Source organism: Sinocyclocheilus anshuiensis, unplaced genomic scaffold (assembly GCF_001515605.1).
Source record: "Sinocyclocheilus anshuiensis isolate Anshui unplaced genomic scaffold, SAMN03320099.WGS_v1.1 scaffold1030, whole genome shotgun sequence".
NCBI lineage: Eukaryota > Metazoa > Chordata > Actinopteri > Cypriniformes > Cyprinidae > Sinocyclocheilus > Sinocyclocheilus anshuiensis.
The window spans coordinates 43,130-52,946 of NW_015537967.1; the positions used below are offsets into that span (position 1 = coordinate 43,130).

At 42.9% G+C, this 9,817-nt stretch overlaps 1 pseudogene; it reads left to right on the plus strand.

Moving 5' to 3' along the window:
* The first annotated feature begins 5,140 nt into the window (after positions 1 to 5,140).
* LOC107668056 (uncharacterized) lies at positions 5,141 to 9,467 on the plus strand (annotated as a pseudogene).
* The last annotated feature ends 350 nt before the right edge of the window (positions 9,468 to 9,817 follow it).

Consider the following 9,817-nt stretch of genomic DNA (forward strand, 5'->3'; position numbering starts at 1 on the left):
CAGACCAGATGGTGGATCAGCACCTAGAAAGGACCTCTACAGCCCTGAAAGACAGCGGAGACCAGGACAACTAGATGAGCCCCAGATACAGATCCCCTGTAAAGACCTTGTCTCAGACGACCACCGGGACAAGACCTCAGGAACCAGATGAGTCCTCTGCACAATGTGACTTTGCTGCAGCCTGTAATTGAACTGCTGGTTTTGTCTGGCCAGAGGAGAACTGGCCCCCCGACTGAGCCTGGTTTCTCCCAAGGTTTTTTCTCCATTCTGTCACCGATGGAGTTTTGGTTCCTTGCCGCTGTCGCCTCTGGCTTGCTTAGTTGGGGACACTTAATATCCAGCGATATTGATGACTTGATTGCACAGATACTATTTAAACTGAACTGAGCTGGATGATGACATCACTGAATTCAATGATGAACTGCCTTTAACTGAAAAATGAGTGTTTACTATTGTCATTTTGCATTATTGACACACTATTTTCCTAATTAATGCTGCTCAGTTGCTTTGACACAATCTGTATTGTTAAAAGCGCTATGTAAATAAAGGTGACTTGACTTATTAATTTTCTCTGCTCTCGCTCGGTTAGTGTGTGCGTACTCAAAATGCGTGCCGTGCGTTCATGCATCCTTTGGTACTTTTGCTCTCGAGTCGAGAGTTCCTCCTGTGTGTTTCTGGGATTATAGGCTGTCAAAAGTAGTCAACCAATCAGGGATAGGCTTCCACGGCGGACCAATGAAAATGCGACCTCTTACATGGCATCTTATTGGTTGAAAGTGACTCATTTTTCAATGACGGAAGATGGATACACCATGTTCTCAGGTAACAATTTTATTATATTTGATGCAATATTATTAATCAAATGTATATTAGAAATGTCGGGGAAGGGGGCGTTTGGTATATTGTATAGAAGTTCTAGCCCTGAACTTCTGGAACACTGAATGCGGAACACTTAACGTTACGGTGTCTGCAAATGCATTAAATGTGTAACTAACAGGTCTAGAATATTAACGTTATATGATATTTCCAAATGCGATATAACGGGTCACAATAAAATAAATTTGAAATTCACTATATTTGTATTGGACTCCACATTTTAAATAATTGTGGAATTTGCCTCGAGACCCTAATCCTAATCATTGCTATTAGTTCTGGAAATATTTTTTTAACCACTATGTAACAAGGTCCACCTTTAAAGAAACATCAACACAACTCAGGTTCGTTTAAATAAATCCCCAAATTTTATTGATGGCTTTACAGTTTTTATATTACGCAGGACACCTTACACATGAGTTAACCAAGCAAGAGTTGAGCATAAAACCATACAAAAATAAACCTCGTGGTTCACACAATTCGTCAAAAGTAAATTACATGCAAAAATAGCTCAACTGCATAAACACTAAGCATATAGCGTCCTTGTAAAGTATATATAAACAATGGGGGAAACAAACAAAATATAAATAAACAAAAGAAAACTAGTCTGCCAAAAGGGCCATTCCCATTTCTTTCGGCCCACTTACCAATTCAAGTACCCGGGCAGACTAGACAATAAACCCAAAACCAAACCAAAAAATTTAACTCAAACTCAAATATAACAAGAGCAACAAATGGGCTCTGTAGTGTCATGAAACAGAAACACAAGATCCAATTGCGAGTGAAAAGGTAGTCTTTATTAGACAACTCCAACTACATCAAAGTAGAAGTGCAGGTAACCTGGCAGTGCAGAGTCTCAGCTCAGGCAGCGAATACTCCGAGCAGTCCAAACCTTCCAGGGAACAGATAACGGGCAGAAATCAACTCAGGAACTAGAAGGTCTGACAGAGAACCAGACAAGACATGAGCAACAACAATCTGACAACACTCCACAGAAACGCCAGCCAGATATAGGCAGTGCAGACGAGCTACACCTGTGACCGCTCTGATCAGCTCGTCAGGTGCGCGGTAACTAGGCAACACTGACGAGCACAAGGAGTGGATAACACCCACACACACACACACAGACACAGAAATGAGCACACAGACCCATGAACCGTGACAGTACCCTCTCCCCTAAGAGCGCCTCCTGGCGCTCCCAGAGGAACTTACCTGACGATTGTAATCATCGATAAGAGAGTGATCCAATATGTCTCTTGCAGGCACCCAACTCCTCTCCTCTGGACCGTAACCCTCCCAGTCCACCAAGTACTGAAATCCGCGTCCCCTCTGCCTAGAGTCCAGAATACGATTCACCGAATAAACAGGTTCCCCATCTACGAGTCGCGGCGGTGGGGGAACTGGGGTTTGCGGATTAATGGTAGCATGAAAAACGGGCTTTAATTTGGAAACATGAAAAACGGAATGAATCCTCCTGTACGCCGGAGGCAGTTTAAGGCGGACCGCCACCGGACTAATAATCTTGGTGACAGTAAACGGGCCAATGAATTTAGGAGCAAGTTTATTACAAACGGTACTGGTACCCTAAACTACACTCAAACGGAGACAGGCCCGTGGCAGATACAGGTAATGAGTTATGTGCGTACTCAACCCATGAAAGCTGCTGACTCCAAGAGGATGGTTTCTGAGAGACCAAATGTCGCAACATACGGTCTAGGTCTTGGTTGGCTCTCTCGGTCTGACCATTACTCTGCGGATGATACCCAGAAAAAAGATTAACCCTCTGGGGTCCGAGGGTGTTTTGGGGCTTGGAAAAGTTTTGACATGCCCTGACATTTGTGCTTTTTTCAGTTGCTTACAAACATTTGAATATCTAAAGTTTAATAACACTGTAATCCGCACAAACTGGGCTACAATAATATGTGGGCAGCATGTATGTACGCGATTGTGTTTTTGAGAAAACAACGTTTATGCGTGCTTGGTGAAAAACTACATTGGTCAATGACAGCAACCGCTGTCTCTCTGGCAGACGGTAATTTAGGCAGAGGGATGAAATGAGCAGCCTTCAAGAACCGGTCCACCACAGTCAAACCACCATGTTCCCACTTGGGGGTGGGAGACCTGTGATGAAATCTAGTGAAATATGGGACCAGGGTCTCGAGGGAACGGACAACGGCTGAAGGAGTCCAGCAGGGGGTCGATTGGAAGTCTTAGAAACGGCACAGACAGAGCAAGCCAAAACAAAACATCATATGTCGCGAGCCATAGATGGCCACCAGAACCATTGTTTAATAAGAAAACAATGAGGAATAAGGAAGAACGCTGGGATAGGATGGCACCAACCCCCACCACAAACTGCCGGGAGGGATCAGGGGCGATAAGGATGGGAGCTGAAACAAAGCAGCTCTTCAGTTTGGCAAACGCAGCTTCTGCTGCGCTGAACCACCTGAATGGAGTTTTGGTGGAGGTTAAGGCAGTCAAAGGGGCAGCTAGCTGGCTGAAATTGCGAATAAAATGCCGGTAAAAATTGGCAAAGCCCAGAAACCTCTGCAGGGCCTTGCGGGAATCTGGAGTTGGCCAATCAACCACAGCCTGAATCTTGTCCGGATCCATGTACATCCCCTCGACCGACACGATGTAACCCAAAAAGAGAACAGACTGTGCATGGAAAGCGCATTTTTCCGCCTTGACATAAAGACCATTCTCTAACAGTCTCTGAAGCACTCACCTGACATGCCGAACATGTTCCTGGAGAGAGTGAGAAAATATCAGTATGTCATCCAGGTAGACATAAATGAACTGATCTAGCATATCTCTCAACACGTCATTGACGAGTGCCTGGAAGACTGCGGGGGCGTTGGAAAGCCCAAAGGGAAGAACACGATATTCAAAGTGCCCCCTGGGGGTATTAAAAGCAGTCTTCCATTCATCCCCCTCCCTTATGCGAACCAAATGATAAGCGTTGCGGAGGTCCAATTTCAAAGTGCCCCCTGGGGGTATTAAAAGCAGTCTTCCATTCATCCCCCTCCCTTATGCGAACCAAATGATAAGCGCTGCGGAGGTCCGATTTCGTGAAAAAGGACGCCCCCTGCAGACGTTCAAAGGCTGAAGACATCAACGGCAAAGGATATGTATTCTTCACCGTGATGTTGTTCAGACCTCGATAGTTGATACAGGGATGAAGAGACCCGTCTTTCTTTTTCATGAAAAAACCCCCGTCCCCGCCGGCTAAGAAGAAGGGCAAATGATCTTGGCTGCTAGAGAATCAGAAATATATTTCTCCATGGCCTCCCCCTCCGGGGTGGAAAGCAAATACAATTTGTCCTTAGGCGGAGACGTACCTGGTAATAAGTCTATAGCACAGTCATAGGGACGATGCGGAGGTAGAGAGGCAGCCCGAGACTTACTGAACACTCCCTTCAGGTCGAGGTACTCACATGGCACGTTAGACAGGTCAGCGCGATCCTCCTGAAACACAGAACCAGACACAGGAGAACATGGGGGCGGAAAGCGAATAAAGTTTGCCCTCAGAAGGAGACGTACCTGGCAATAAATCTATTGCACAGTCATAGGGACGATGCAGAGGTAGAGAAGCAGCTCTAGACTTACTGAACACTCTCTTCAGGTCAAGGTACTCACTGGGCACGTTTGACAGGTCCATATGCTCATCTTGAAACTCCGAACAGGACACAGAAGAACAGGTAGACAACAAACAAGCAGCATGACAACTCTCACTCCAAGAGACAATAGAGTTCTTACTCCAATTTATATAAGGGTTATGAAGCACCAGCCAGGGATGCCCAAGGACTACTGGAGTAACAGGCGTGTCAGTTAAAAGAAAATGAATGATCTCAGTGTGATTACCAGAAGTGAGTAGTCTTACTGGACCTGTTGTTTGAGTGATGGAAGGAAGAGATAGACCATTGAGATCATGGACAGCAATAGGCTGGGAGAGAGCAACCACGGGGAGTTTAAGTCTGAAAGCAAGATCGGAGTCTAAAAAATTACCCTCAGCACCAGAGTCAATTAAAGCCTGACAGTCATGAGCGGCTGAGGACCACTGCAACTTGACAGGAAGGAGGGTAGCAGCAAGAGAGGATTTAGCCAATGTGACCCCACCCATCAGTAACCCCTTACCTACTGACGGGTTCTGGCTTTTATGGGACACTGTGCTGCGATGTGACCAGCAGCTCCGCAATACAGGCAGAGACCCTCATCTCACCGCCTTCGCTTCTCCTCCAGGGAAAGACAGGATCTGCCCATCTGCATGGGTTCCGTTTCGGAGAAGGAAACGTCCACGTCGGAGGAGGTGACAGAAAGGTGGTTCAGAAGATTGCCCGCCAGAGCTCGGCGCGCTCGCTGGCTGATCCCTCTGCTGCAATCTGGTGTCCACCCGAATACTATTGCTGGGACTCACCAGAGTAAAAAGCTGGAGGCGGAAGGTGGGGTTCGGTGAAACGAGCGGCCTGATCCGGGATAGAAGACACAGGTGGATTAGGCACAGTGTGTTGCTGGACGGACTCAGTCTGGAAACGTTGTAGCTGGGAAAGTAGACATGCAGGTAACCCGGCAGTGCAGAGTCTCAGCTCGGGCAGCGAATACTCCGAGCAGTCCAAACCTTCCAGGGAACAGATAACAGGCGGGAATCAACTCAGGAACTAGAAGGTCTGACAGAGAACCAGACAAGACATGAGCAACAACGATCTGACAACACAGCTGAGGAAGTTCAACCTGCCACAGGAGCTGCTGAAACAGTTCTGAAACATCATTGAATCTGTCCTGTGCACTCCAATAACTGCCTGGTTTGGTTCAGCTACAAAATCAGACATCAGAAGACTACAGAGAACGGTTCGGACTGCTGAAAGGATTATTGGTGCTCCCCTGCCCACACTTAGAGAACTGTATACATCCAGAGTGAGGAAAAGGGCTCAGAAAATCACTCTGGATCCCTCCCATCCAAGTTATCCCCTTTTTGAACTTTTGCCATCTGGCTGGCGCTTCAGAGCCGCAAACACCAGGACAGCCAGGCACAAGAACAGTTTCTTCCCCCAAGGCAATCTACCTCATGAACAGTTAAATGTTCCCCACTTTATGCAATAAAAATGTGCAATAACCTTCTATTTATTTGTTACCACCTCCATCCTAGTACATCCATGCATCTCACTCTATTCTATTCCATTCTATCATCTATAGCACAACTGTTCATACAATTTATTTATTTTTGATTTATTTTTCAATATTTGTCTATATTTACATATGTGTATTTTTATTTATTAATTTTTTTTTGTCTGTGTGTTGTTTTTGTCTGTGTACTGGAAGCTTATGTTACTAAAACAAATTCCTTGTATGCACAAGCATACTTGGCAATTAAGCTCTTTCTGATTCTGCTTCTGAAACAAACTCCTACCTATGTCAAAGATCAAAGACGGCATATGCAAACCCCTTGCCTATGAAACAATAGGCTTCATAGAGCTGAAATACATACATTAAAACACCTTTATTATTCTTCCTAAAACACACACCACATATTAAAACACTTTTAAGGTTTAAAATAAACTCATACCTATCGCCAAGATCCAAGAAAATCCACCTGCGAACCTCTCGCAAACAAACAGTAAGTGTCGGTCTATTTCTGCCGGCCAGAAACAAACGCACCTACCGTTCTCGTTCCTACCGCTGATCTTTATACATAGTTAACCACACCCCCTTAATTCATGACTTTACTCCCTAAATATCACCTGCCACAACTATAAGAAATACCATTTGTAAAATTACTACATAAGATGACAACTTTTTTAGAATATGTAATTGTATGAGTGTCTGTTCTGTTTTTGTTTCTACAGATCCTGCTTAGACAGCTAGTTTTGGACAGGTTGTTAAATAAACTGCAGTATGTTGTTAGCCACTCTGCCTCAGGCCTTGACCTGGATTATCTCCATTTCATTTTCACACATGAACTAATACTTATTGATGCACTAGAAGAACAAAATGTTATCCCTGATTGTATTGTTTATGCTCTTCGAGAGCTCTGTACATTGGTGAGAGGACAGGTTGAAAATGAAACACTTCAAATTGAGCTGGAGGCAGTTGCAGGAGTTATGGGACGACCTAAATTCATAATAGAAAAAGAAGCTCAGGTCTTTACTAGACATTCAGCTGCCCATTCCTTGCATAGCTAAACTCTTAGGAGTTAGTGAAAGAACCGTTTTTCGCAGGATGAGGGAGTTTGAGTTGTCCGTGTCAGACTCATACAGTACACTGAGTGACCAGGAGCTTGATATGTTAGTGTCCAACATCAAGTCTGAAATGCCTCATGCGGGATATAGATTGATGATGGGAAGGCTGAGATCTTTAGGTCACAAGATACAGTGGAGCAGATTGAGGGCCTCGATGCACAGAGTAGATGCAGTTGGTGTTTTTTCACGTATGACACAGCTAGGCTGTATAGTACGGAGAAAATACTCTGTTAGGGCACCTCTCAGTGTAGTGCATGTGGATACAAACCACAAACTGACAAGGTTGGTTTCTAACGAGGTTTGAAAATTGCACATTACCAAAATTGCTAAATAAATCATTTTTTTAAAATGTGTTTTCTTTCAATTAGATACAACCTTGTCATTGTTGGGGGCACTGATGGCTTTTCCAGAAAGGTAATTAGACGCGTTTATATATTTATAATGGTCCAGTCATGTTTTGTTATATCTGCTGTTCATTTTAAGTAGATATTATGCTTCATGGGTTTGCTCTGTGTTTAGATAATGTACTTGGATGCAGCTAACAATAACAAGGCATCAACTGGCTTCACCTTTTTTTAGACTCTGAATGGAATGAACTGCCTTCAAAGTAGTTGCCTTTTTTATCTTACCCTGTACAAGATTTCTTAACACATTACTTTGTAATAATAATTCAAAAATGTAATTTTTGTCACCATTCACTCACCCTCATGTTTCAAACCATTCAATTTCATTGTGTGACTGAGACTATTATACAGTCTAACAAATCCTTTTGTGTTCTGTAGAAGAATGTAAGTCATACAGATTAGAACAACAGGAGGGTGAGTAAATGGAAACTCCTTTACTTTTCCTTTAAACTGATTTATTATTTTTTTTCAAAATCTTTTACATTCATGGAAAGGGTTAGGGGGTGAAAACCTCGACATTGCACACTTAATGTTCACTATAAGGGGAACAGATCAAGCAAGTTTCATCTCTGGAAAAAGTGTACACAATCAAAGGTAAGTTGAGAAAAACTGGTTGAAGGAAAGATATTTCCTTATATTTGTTCAGTTTTTTCATCCATACCATACATGATGTAGAATAGATTGATACATTTGAAGATAATGTTAAGCACCATATATGTCCATAAGCATCTCAGACACAATGTTAAGCTTTTTTCATATTACAGGATTGAGAGGCTCTGGCGTGACGTGGACAGCAGTGTCTGTCACATATTATGATGCCCTGCATAGTCTAGAATAAGATGGCCTGCTGGACATCTCAAACACACTACACATCTTCCTTGTCCACTTTGTGTTTTTACCCCGTTTCCGCAAAGACTTGCAGGCATTTGCTGAGGGCTGGAACCCCCCACCCTCCGCACTGAGGGTAATATGAGCCCCCAGCAGTTGTGGGAGGTGGGACTTCTACAGAACAGCATTCACGAGCCTGAGAATGTAGAGGAAGGAATTATTTTCATTTCTCTCATGTATGACAGGGCACAGAGAGTGTGCAAATGTGACTGGATATTTCTAATGATTATATCTTATGAATCCCTAGGATGAGGAGGACTTTGACACAGACTGGGAGAGTGCCATCTTCCATGAGGAATCATTAACAGAAAGTGGAGTTGTGATGAGCAAGAAATGCGACACCTCCAAGCTTGTGTTGATCCTACAGCCACCTCATACTCACATGGTCGAGACATCTACGTTCAGTGCCTTAATATTTTTTTGTTGAGAAACTGGTATATGCCAAGTCTCGTTATCTGGTTGTTCATATCTACCAATGATGGAAACACACTAATATTTTCCAGTGAAACTTTATTGAAAACAAGTAATAATGTTGGTTTTAATACTGTGCAACTATTGTAAGATTAAATACAACTTTCTTTTCAGTTTATTTCACAGTAACCTCAACTGTAGTGACACTGAGAGAAGCTTGTCTTGCTGAAATTTGATAACAGGGTGCTTCCAATATGATCAATTTAAACATTATTTTTCAGCATGTTTTACAGGAACTCAACCCTAAAATGTTAAGTAATGAATAAATTCCTAGCCAAGAAGTAATGTGTCCACATTTTTTTCCACATTTTACAGATATTTGAACACAATGTTAAATAATAAATTCCTGGCCAAGAAATAACCACATCTTTAACATATTTAACTGAAACCTTGTGTTGAACAGTTAGACAAGCTTGTGTTGCTATACTCAATATGAGAAATTCCTGGCCAAGACAAAAGGCTTCCATCATCACCATTTTGAAGGCTTCATAGTTTAACATGTGTTTAACTGGTAGGATAATGGTATTGTTACATGCTGCTACAGTTGGGTAACAGATCCTATGCTCACTATATTTGACATCACAGTTCTGGTTGAACTGCACTGTGATTTTGAATAGTTTCTTCTCCTGAGACAGAATGGGAATGTGTCCCTGCCCTGTGACCCACTGAAGGAAGGATGAGAAGCTGCCTCAATACCAGAAGCACTGTCACCTGATAAACAAATGAAATGTTGTATTTAATATTTAACCATAAACAAACATCAACCAATCCATCCATTTTTCCACACTGCTTATATTCAGGGTGGTGAAAACTAGCATGTGTTGTAGTGCTGAAGGCAGGGAAACAGGTGGCCAGTCACGACAATCTGTGTTCATCAAGACAATTCCATCTAATGATAGCTCACCAAAAAATTAAAAAAGTCATTTCTTTAGCAACTTCTTGAAC